Source organism: Syngnathus floridae, chromosome 8, assembly GCF_059516105.1.
Source record: "Syngnathus floridae isolate MCC-2025c chromosome 8, RoL_Sflo_1.0, whole genome shotgun sequence".
Lineage (NCBI taxonomy): Eukaryota > Metazoa > Chordata > Actinopteri > Syngnathiformes > Syngnathidae > Syngnathus > Syngnathus floridae.
The window spans coordinates 12,125,144-12,136,892 of NC_142420.1; positions in this window are offsets into that span (position 1 = coordinate 12,125,144).

The following is an 11,749-nucleotide window of genomic DNA, read 5'->3' on the forward strand; positions in this document are numbered from 1 at the left end:
TATTGCATTTTTTCACTTTTAAATTATCCTGCGGGCCTGATCGAACCATCTTGTGGGCCGGTTCCGGTCCGCGGGCCGTATGTTTGACACCTCTGAGTTACGGCGAGGCACTGCAGCGCGAGAGGCAATGAATTAGGTGAGAAATTTCACCAAGCATCCAGCATTTAGGTGTGCAGCCCAGTCTATGTCATACAAAGTTAAGTCATACCATTTTAATATCTGCATAATGGTTTGGTACAACCTTTCCTTGAATCACCATGTCAGCTTACTCAAGAACAAGGGTGTTCAGAATGCAATGATAGTTGTGTGCAAGTGTGCATGCGCACTGAAAATATTAAACAGCGCACTAAATTCAAGTATATTACAGGACATTAGCTTAAAAAACATGCTTCTGTAGTATTTAATGAAACGAATCAAGTACATCTGCTCATGGAGCTGGAAAAGCTGCCACGTCCATCCCTATCAAAACACTGCTACTGTCTATCACATAAAATCCAAACATTTCCACCTCTTATCAGATTTATTCAGCTTGTGGCAATTTGTTGCGGCTTTTTGGGATCTTCTGGCTCATTTTGCTAAACAGGTTCTATTTAAGTTTCGTGATGAAACAGGTCTGGATGTAAATGAAGTCAACTTTCCAAACAATTTAATTAACCAAAGTTAATTAATGTTTTAACAAGGGGCTCATTAGGTTTTCACACAGGGCCAATTAGGTAGCTTTGAGTCGTTTATTTTCAATTCAATTATCTTCCAAATGGCTTATTCTCACGGAGGTCGCTGGTGTGGTCACCCATTTAGAAATGACACTTCAATGATAATGGTTGTTTTTGCAGAGTCTAAAGCATATGTGAGTAGTATTGTTATATGCATGGTTGGGAGGGTTACTTAAAATGTATTCCAGTATAGTTACCAGTAACATGTTAAACATTTAGTCAGTAACATGAAGTGATTTAACTTGAATACAGCAATCCCTCGTTTATCGCGGATAATTGGTTCCAAGACCACCCGCGATAGGTGAAAATTCGCGAAGTAGTGTCACCCTCTCATATTAAACATACATAAAACAATTTTGTGTATCAATAAATGTATATTAAACCATATAAGTGCATATGTTATCATTAGAACATTAAATAATTGTTTCAAACATGTAAATACTACATTAATAGTATAAATGACATACAGAAAATAATGTATAAATAATATAAATATAAATATGATACGTTTGTGTGTGTGTGTGTGTGTGTAACATATGTAGCTAAAGTATATATACTGTAAATGTGTTTTTAGAACTCTTTTACTATTATAACAACTTCTTTATAACAAGGTGCACGTTTAAATATGGTAAATATGTTTTTAGAATTCTTGTTATTATTAAAAATGTTTTATAACAAGGTACAATACTGTAAATATGTTTTTAAAACTCTTATTATTATAACAGCTTTCTTTTAAAAACAAGGTACAGGTGTACGTTGTCACGGTCGGGTGGAGCATGGAGCAGGACGACCAAGTGCAGCTTGGACTAAGGTTTATTGGTGAACTCAAAAAGGCAAACTAACAGACTCGGCAACCGACATGACTCATTAACAAAACCTAACAACAAGACTGACCGAAAACGACGTGAAACAAAATGACCGGGTGACATTACCAATGACAGCAACTGGAACCAAAAAGACATCATGACGTTGACACATAACAATGATCCGACCGGGAGTGAGGGGCAGACAGGACTTATATACATGACAGGTAACGAGAGGCAGGTGGGAACAATCACACTGATCATGGGCACACAGGAGGGGAGGTGCGAGAGCACAGACAGAAACCAAGACAACAGACACATAGTGGAGCAGTTGGGGACGAGACGTGACAGAACCCCCCCCCCCATAAGGGACGGCTCCCGACGTCCCCCCAAAAAAACTAGGGGAACCGAACCGCACTCTGGCAGCGACTGGGGGAACCGAACCGCACTCGGGCGGCGACTTGGGGAACCGAACCGCACTCGGGCGGCGACTTGGGGGACAGTACCGCACTCTGGCGGCGACTTGGGAGACAGAACCGCACTCGGGCGGCGACTTGGGAGACAGAACCGCACTCGGGCGGTGACTTGGGGAACTGAACCGCACTCGGGCGGCGACTTGGGGGACAGAACCGCACTCGGGCGGCGACTTGGGGAACCGGACCGCACTCGGGCAGCGACTTGGGGAACCGAACCGCACTCGGGCGGCGACTTGGGGAACCGAACCGCACTCGGGCGGCGACTTGGGGAACCGAACTGCACTCGGGCGGCTACTTGGGGGACAGAACTGCACTCGGGCGGCGACTTGGGAGACAGAACCGCACTCGGGCGGCGACTTGAGGGACAGAACCGCACTCGGGCGGCGACTTGAGGGACAGAACCGCACTCGGGCGGCGACTTGGGGAACCGAACCGCACTCGGGCGGCGACTTGGGGAACCGAACTGCGCTCGGGCGGCGACTTGGGGAACCGAACTGCGCTCGGGCGGCGACTTGGGGAACCGAACCGCGCTCGGGCGGCGACTTGGGGAACCGAACCGCGCTCGGGCGGCGACTTGGGGAACCGAACCGCACTCGGGCGGCGACTTGGGAGACAGAACCGCACTCGGACGGCGACCCTAACATGAACCGCACTCTGGCGGCAACCCTAACATGAACCGCTCTCGGGCGGCAACCCTAACCTGAACCGCACTCGGGCGGCGACTTGGGGAACCGAACCGCATTCGGGCGGCGACTTGGGGAACCGAACCGCACTCGGGCGGTGACTTGGGGAACCGAACCACGCTCAGGCGGCTACTGGGGGGACAAAACCGCACTCGGGCGGCGACTTGGGAGACAGAACCGCACTCGGGCGGCGACTTGGGAGACAGAACCGCACTCGGGCGGCGACTTGGGGAACCGAACCGCACTCGGGCGGCGACTTGGGGAACCGAACCGCACTCGGGTGTCGACTTGGGGAACCGAACCGCACTCGGGCGGCGACTTGGGGAACCGAACCGCACTCGGGCGGCGACTTGAGGAACCGAACCGCACTCGGGCGGCGACTTTGGGGACAGAACCGCACTCTGGCGGCGACTTGGGGGACAGTACCGCACTTGGGCGGCGACTTGGGGGACAGAACCGCACTCGGGCGGCGATTTGGGGGACAGAACCGCACTCGGGCGGCGACTCCGGAAGTCTGTACCGCGATCGGCGGCAACTCTTAAAGTCCGTACCGTGATCGGAGGCATTTCAGAAGGCGTGGCTGTGCGTAGTGGCAGGAGCCATCACGCGCCGCAGCAGTGGGCGTGGAGCCAGGTGCAGCTGGCTCAAAGTCCGGCGACAACCGCGGGTCCGGCGTTACTGGCAAGAAGTCCGACGACGGCCGTGGGCCCAGTGACGCCGGGGTGAGGCCCGATGGTGGCCGCGAGTCTCATGGCGGCCGCGGGTCCGGCGTCGCTGGAGCGAAGTCTGGTGGCGGCCGCGGGTCCGGTGTCGCAGGAGCAAGTTAGACGGCAGCTGTGGAGCCCATGGCGCTGGAACCTGCTCAGACGTGGATCGTGCGTCGCAGTGGGAGCTGGTGGTGGAGGGGGGTCCAAGCGCGTTTTGGTGGTCGGATCATTCTGTCACGGTCGGGTGGAGCATGGAGCAGGACGACCAAGTGCAGCTTGGACCAAGGTTTATTGGTGAACTCAAAAAGGCAAACTAACAGACTCGGCAACCGACATGACTCATTAACAAAACCTAACAACAAGACTGACCGAAAACGTCGTGAAACAAAATGACCGGGTGACATTACCAATGACAGCAACTGGAACCAAAAAGACATCATGACGTTGACACATAACAATGATCCGACCGGGAGTGAGGGGCAGACAGGACTTATATACATGACAGGTAACGAGAGGCAGGTGGGAACAATCACACTGATCATGGGCACACAGGAGGGGAGGGGCGAGCACACAGACAGAAACCAAGACAACAGACACATAGTGGAGCAGTTGGGGACGAGACGTGACATACGTACTGTAATTGTGTGGGCACTCCCTGCCTTCTGCTAGTGTGCGGGGAACTTTCGTGCCATAATTTCTCAATTTAGATTTTTTATTTTGAATTTTTGATTCATTTTTGTGGAAAAATTCCGCCATGTACTGAAGCCGCGATAAATGAACCGTGATGTAGCGAGGGATTACTGTACTTCTGATTACTTTTGGATTAAGCTAATACCAAGTATGCTAATGAAAAGAAAATGTGTTTTTTTCAAATATCACGCACGGTGAAAAGTTGGACCAAAACAATACAACATGTTGAATAGCAATGATTTGAGATTGCAGCTGCCCAAATGTCCTTCTGAGCGGTCAAGATCAGTCTGCACATACCATAGTTGACAGGAGAATATTTAACATTAGGGTAGACTGAGAATGGTTGTAACAATTTTTTGCTTCAGGACCTTAAAATGTACCTGTGGAGGTCCCACATTGTGGTCTTACTGGGTAAAGGGAGCAATAATATAAAGTTTGGTCAATATCTGGTATCCCCATTTTTGTCTAGTCTTGTATTTGCTAAAATAATCCCCCTCTTTACCGTTTGATGCATGGGGCCAGTCACGCATGCCTATTGGTAATTGGTAATATTGAAACCAAATAAACCCATTCCGCCAGCACCTTTGCATCCAATCCTAGTGCTTGGTGAACCGTTTGAACATGTTCTGTTAGACTGTATAGGACCTTTGCCATGGACAAAATCTGGACACCAACACATCTTGACTTGAATGCGTGTTGCAACGCATTTCCCAGCCATTTTTTTTTTTTTGCACATAAGCCTATCAAACAGCACCCACATAAACTAAGTGTTAACCCTACTAAGAGGACATTAATCCGGCAAGAGGTGAGCTATTTGATCGGACATGGGCTAGCTATTCCAAGCATGAGTGCACAGAGTTTGCCTTGTGTTTTAGTTTCCAAACCTGACAACACTCTGCGTTTTTATGATGACTACAGGAAAATCATTACTAAACCCGACTCATTCCTTCTTCCTTGAATGGAAGACTGTATAGATCAGGGATGGGCAAACTTTTTGACTTGCAGGCCGAATTGGGTTCTAAATTTTGACTGGGGGGCTGAACCAGGAGCAGATGGATGTCGTGCTTGTGTGAGTAGAAATGACATATAAAGGTTATTGTATAAAAGGTTTTCACTTTTAGTAGGTAGTAAAGCATGGATATTCAAAAAAAGCTTTTTGAAAACAAATGCATTTATTATCAGCATTAAAAAATATATTTCACCAAAAAAACACGATCAGTGATTCTCATTAAATACGACACTGTTATTATGAATAATAGTTTCCATCACTTCAGCGCCTGCAGGTCAGATTTATTAAATATGCTTATCTAATGAGGCGAAATCACATCAAACGGCAAACAATCTGACCAAATACATCATCTTGAAGAATCAGTGAAAGAATACATCTAAGTAAAGTAATAAAGAAATCAATAGTATTGTTGGTCTCCCTTTTTTGCATGTGCATCATGGTCTGGAGTAAAATTTGTTGTGGTAATTCTTAGGATAGAGCCGAGGTGTCGGTCCGTTAACCTAGATCTGTGATGGGCTTTGTTGACGTTCATGTGGCTGAAGGTCTGCTCACACACGTAACCCGAGCCAAATTGCCCACTCTTTTTTCAAACACTTGGCACTCAGTGTCCACCTTTATTTTCTTCAGGCCACTCATTTTAATGGAAGGATTCCAGGGGAAGGTTTCTGGGTGGCATTAGCGTAAAACTGTATCTGAAAGCTCAGCGCGCGAATTACGAGAATGCTGACGTTACAGCCCACACTCGAAATTCGGCACTGATGGAAATAGAGCGTGGAGTGCGCCGGGTCTGTACTACTTAGTACGTACACGCACTTGAGAGTGTACACCGAGCTTTCTGACACCGCTTCCGAGAGGAAATGCTCGGGCGGGCGCTTCCCATCTACTGGGGAAACCTAGTAATTGCAGGAAACATGACCCCCCAAAAAAGTTTAATAATACAATTTATTCAGGTTTAGCGGGCCGGATTAAACGGCCCCGTGGGCCGGATGTGGCCCGCGGGCCGTAGTTTGCCCATAGATAGTCAAGCACCATTGGTAACTTGATAACATGCATTTGGCCCATCTAACTTGCATGATGTGTTGTAAGTGCAAATAATGCACATACATTATTAAATATGGAGGCACTTGCAGCTTAACGATCTTTTTAGAGGCTTTGGAAGCATCTAATAAAAAAAAACCTAACATACTTTGTGATTAATAAGTTCTTTTAATGCTTACTGTAGATTCACAAGTGCATACTTTTTTTAATCCCAATTGTTTGACAGTGGGTATTGCAAATTGTTGAAGTCTATCAAGCAAAATCTGTTCTAAGAGTTTGGATACTATACGAGCCAAAGAAGTACTAAGTCTATACTTATCTTTATTTATATTGTTAGAGGGAATGGACATGCAATTCAGTGCACGAATTTTGGGATCCAAATAAATCAGGCCCTTGAGGAGCAGTTTTAGGAGATCATGCGCAACACCAACAGCGTGTGCAATTTGTTAGCATGAACAAGCAATTTAACTCTCTATTTTTCTCTCATAATTCTAAGCAAGTAAAGAGAAGCTTTTTATTTAAAACATGTTTACACAAATGTTTTTCAGGAAGAAATCCAACCTATATTTTGTGTTAAAGTTATATTTTTCCTTAGTATTTCCCACATGCTCCCTCAAAAGACTACTATCCAAAAGCTGACGCAATAAACAACACATCTTTTGGTGCCCTAATACTTTTATACAGTACAGTGTATTAATGAAATGATCAGAAGAGTGTATAAAGTCTTAAATATTTTGCAATAAATTGTTAAGAAACTGTTTAAAATATTTGAAATATATTTTTAATGCGAATTAGTCGAATTATCAAATGAATTACTGTCTTTATTGTATGGTGTATTCGTTTTAAATGAGTACAGTGTTCCATTGATTATTGTTCCTGAACTAAGTGAAGTTGATTGATGACTAAGTTTATTGTGTTTCCCCTATATTACCGTATTTATTCTAATTATCGCCCAGGGCGATAATTAGAGAAGGTTTATGTCCAACAGGGGGGGTGGGCGATTAATAGAGAACACTTTTTGTCCGATCGCCAAGGGGCACTGAAATGGGCGATAATATGTATATTTTCCTTATGTAGTATGCATTACCTGCATCTCACTGGTGTTCTTAACACTAGAACAGCGGCTGTTTTGATCTACCTCTAACAGCGAGGTGCGTCAATTGACGCTCCATCGATGCGACACGTTACCATCGCACATCACATGTTGCGCACGTCACGTTATCGCGATCGCACGCCCCAATAACGTAATTGTATGAGGATATTGTAGCGGAGTGACGAGTGTAATTGTATCATACTTTATGGAGAAAAACTATTTAAAAGGAACATTCGACGTGCTGTCAAATCAGTTATATTTAAACTTGCGCAATGACGTCACATTGCGGTCACGGAGGAAAACGGAAGTTTTGGGGGGAATTTTTAGCAGCATGGGCGATAATGGAAAAACTCAAAACTCCAGCTAGGGGAAATGAGAACCTTGAGAAGAGACCACAGATGGGAGGGTCCCTCAGCCTGGTCATCCTAGAAGAGGGACCCTCCCATCTGTGGTCTCTTCTCAAGGTTCTCATTTCCCCTAGCTGGAGTTTTGAGTTTTTCCTTGCCCTCTTGGGAGTTTAAGATCAGTTTAAGATCAGGGGGTGTTTGAGAATATCTTTCGTTCTTCACATGTCCTCAGTGTTGTTGTTAGTCACCTAAATGTTGAACAGAGGCTGTGATTTACGGAAGTCAAATTCCTTGTTTGGCACGCTCAAACATGGCGAATAAAAAACGCTTGAATCTTGAATCTAATTAGAGGTATCAATGTTTCTTATTTATGTCATCGCTAACACACACTGGGCGATTATTAGAATATAGGCGATAATTAGAATAAATACGGTAATTGAACATGTTTTTTCATTTACGGTATGGTTTTTGTTATTTTGTTGTTTTTTTATTATTAAAATTATTATTACCGCATTTTTCGGACTAAAAGTCACTCCGGAATATTCATCGCATCAGCCATAAAATCCACAATAAAGTGAAAAAAAACATATATAAGTCGCACCGGAGTATAAGTCGCATTTTGGGGGAAATTTATTTTACAAAATTCAACACCAAGATTCAAGAGTTTTTTATTCGCCATGTTTGAGCGTGCCAAACAAGGAATTTGACTTCGGTAAATCACAGCCTCTGTTCAACATTTAGGTGACTAACAACAACACTCAGGACATGTGAAAAATGGAAGATATTCTCAAACATCCCCTGATCTTAAACTCCCAAGAGGGCAAGGAAAAACTCAAAACTCCAGCTAGGGGAAATGAGAAACCTTGAGAAGAGACCACAGATGGGAGGGTCCCTCTTCTAGGATGACCAGGCTGCAATGGATGCAGAGAGGACACATAGTACAAACAGTGTAGACAAAAAAGGTGTGAAGAGCAGGATGTTATTGCACAGTAATGACTCTGAGACTCTAAGAGTGGTGTGAGTTCATCAGAGCAACAGCCTGGGGGAAGAAGCTGTCTCTGTGTCTGCTGGTTTTAGTGTACAGAGCTCTATAACGCCGTCCGGAGGGGAGTAGTTCAAACAGACTGCAACCTGGGCGAGAAGGGTCTGTTGAGATGTTACTTGCACGTTTCCTGGTCCTGGACAGGTACAAGTCTTGCATAGATGGGAGGTTGATTCCAATTATCTTTCAAGAACAGACATGAACGAGCAACAACAGGCTAAATGATGCGGTATGCTAACGTGACATAAACACAAACGAAGAGCTGCTAACATTAACAGTTATCCAAATAACTATAACATAAATAACACCTTTATCAAACCATCTGTGTCACTGCAAATCATTAAATCCATCGATCGTCTTTTATGTAAACAATTCCGCGTGTGCGCCGCTGACGTCGGTTGCAGTTCAAATTATTCCACAGGCCCATATAACGATATATAAATTATATATCAAATAACTATTATATAAATAATATTATCAAACCATCTGTGTCACTCCAAATCATTAAATACATCGATTGTCCTTTATGTAAACATTGCTTCGCCGCACCCCCGACGTCGTCAGTTGCAGTTCAAATTATTCCACAGGCCCATATAACCCATATAGCCCATATAACGATATATAAATATTTATCAAATAACTATTATATAAACAACAATATTATCAAACCATCTGTGTCACTCCAAATCATTAAATCCATCGATCGTCCTTTATGTAATCAACTTCGCGTGTGCGCCGCGCCGCTGACGTCGGTTGCCGTTCACATTATTCCACAGGCCCATATAACGATATATAAAGTACAAACCGGATTCGGTTGAAGTTGGGAAATTGTGTAAAATGTAAATAAAACCTAAATACAAGGATTTTTGAAAATCGTTCTCAACCCCTATTCAATTGAATACACTACAAAGAGAACATATTTAATGTTCAAACTGATAAACTTAATTGTTTTTTGCCAAATAATAATTAACTTCGAATTTCATGGCTGCAACATTTCCAGTAGAAGTTGTTAAAGGTGGCAAAAAATACAGAGAAAGTTGAGAAAAGCTTCTCAAACACCTATTTGGAACATCCCACATGTGATCAGGCTAATTGGGTACCATGATTGGGTATAAAAGGAGCCTCCCCAAACATGCTCAGTCATTCACAAGCAAGGATGGGGCGAGGTTCACCACTTAGTCCACAACTGCGTGAGAAAATAGTTGAACAGTTTAAGAACAACTTTCCTCAAAGCAAAATTGCAAGGAATTTAGGGTTGTCAACATCTACTGTCCATAATATCATCAAAAGGTTCAGAGAATCTGGTGAAATCACTGCACGTAAGCGCCACGGCCGGAAACCAAGACTGAATGACCGTGACCTTCGATCCCTCAGACGGCACTGACTTAAAAACCGAGTGTGTAAAGCAGGGGTGCCCAAACATTTTCAGCTCGCGAGCTACTTTCGAAATGACCAAGTCAAAAAAAATTATTATATATCCATCCATCCATCCATCCATCCATCCATCCATCCATCCATCCATCCATCCATCCATCCATCCATCCATCCATCCATCCATCCATCCATCTTCTTCCGCTTATCCGGGGTCGGGTCGCGGGGGCAGCAGCTTTAGGAGGGACTCCCAGACTTCCCTCTCCCCAGCCACTTCATCCAGCTCATCCCGGGGGATCCCAAGGCGTTCCCAGGCCAGCTGAGAGACATAGTCTCTCCAGCGCGTCCTGGGTCGTCCCCGGGGTCTCCTACCGGTGGGACATGCCCGCAACACCTCCCCAGGGAGGCGTCCAGGAGGCATCGTGATGAGATGCCCGAGCCACCTCATCTGGCTTTGGAGGTGCTGACCCTCATCCCGACCGCTTCACACTCGGCTGCGAACCGCTCCAGTGAGAGCTGGAGATCACGGCCTGAAGAAGCCAACAGCACCACGTCGTCTGCAAAAAGGAGAGACACGATGCTGAGGTCCCCAAATCAGACGCCCTCAACGCCTCGGCTGCGCCTAGAAATTCTGTCCATAAAAATTATGAACAGAATCGATGACAACGGGCAGCCTTGGTGGAGTCCAACCCTCACTGGGAACGAATCCAACTTACTGCCGGAAATGCGGACCAAACTCTGGCATCGGTGATACAGGGACCGAACTGCCCTTATCATTTGGCTCGGCACCCCGCACTCCTGAAGCACCCTCCACAGAACCTCTCGAAGGACATGGTCGAACGCCTTCTCCACAAAACCCATGTGGACTTATATATATATATATATATATATATCGTGGGAAAAAAAGTCCTCCCATTCCCTATGAAAGTGATACTTTTTTAAAAAAAAATCTTTTTACTATGTCCAGCTGCCCCATTCATTTTTAAACCCTTTAAGTTTAAGAAAAAACAGGGTTCTGACAATTGGAGGGAACTCGCGAGCTAGTGTGTTAGTGTTGTGTTATCAGAGCCGTAGTTTGCACACGCGTCAAGTGCGAAAAAAACAAAAACATTTTAATGTCACGAGATCGACCAGTAGTGGCTAGGCGATCAACCGGTCGATCGCGATCGACGTATTGGGCACCCCTGGTGTAAAGGATATCACCAAATGGGCTCAGGAAAACTTCAGAATACCACTGTCAGTAAATACAGTTCATCACTACTTCAGTAAGTGCGGGTTAAAACTCCACCATGCAAAGCAAAAGCCATTTATGAACAACATCCAGAAACACTGCCGGGTTCTCTGGGCCTGAGCTCATGTAAAATGACTGCTGCACAATGAAAAAGTGTTTTGTCGTCTGATGAGTCCACTTTTCAAATTTTTTCGGAGGAAGCGGACCATCTGGACTGTTATCAACGCAAAGTTCAAAAGCCAACATCTGTGATGGTATGGGGGTGCATTAGTTCCCATGCCATAGGTGACTTACTTTTCTGTGAAGGCAACATAAATGCTGAAAAGTACATGCAGATTTTGGAGCAACATATGCTGCCGTCCAAGCGACGTCTTTTTCATGGACGCCGCTGCTTATTTCAGCAAGATAATGCCAAGCCATATTCTTCACGTGTTACAACAGCGTGGCTTCGAAGTAAAAAAGTCCAGGTTCTCCCCTGGCCCGCTTGCAGTCCAGACTTGTCTCCCATTGAAAATGTGTGGCACATTATGAAGCGTAAAATACGAC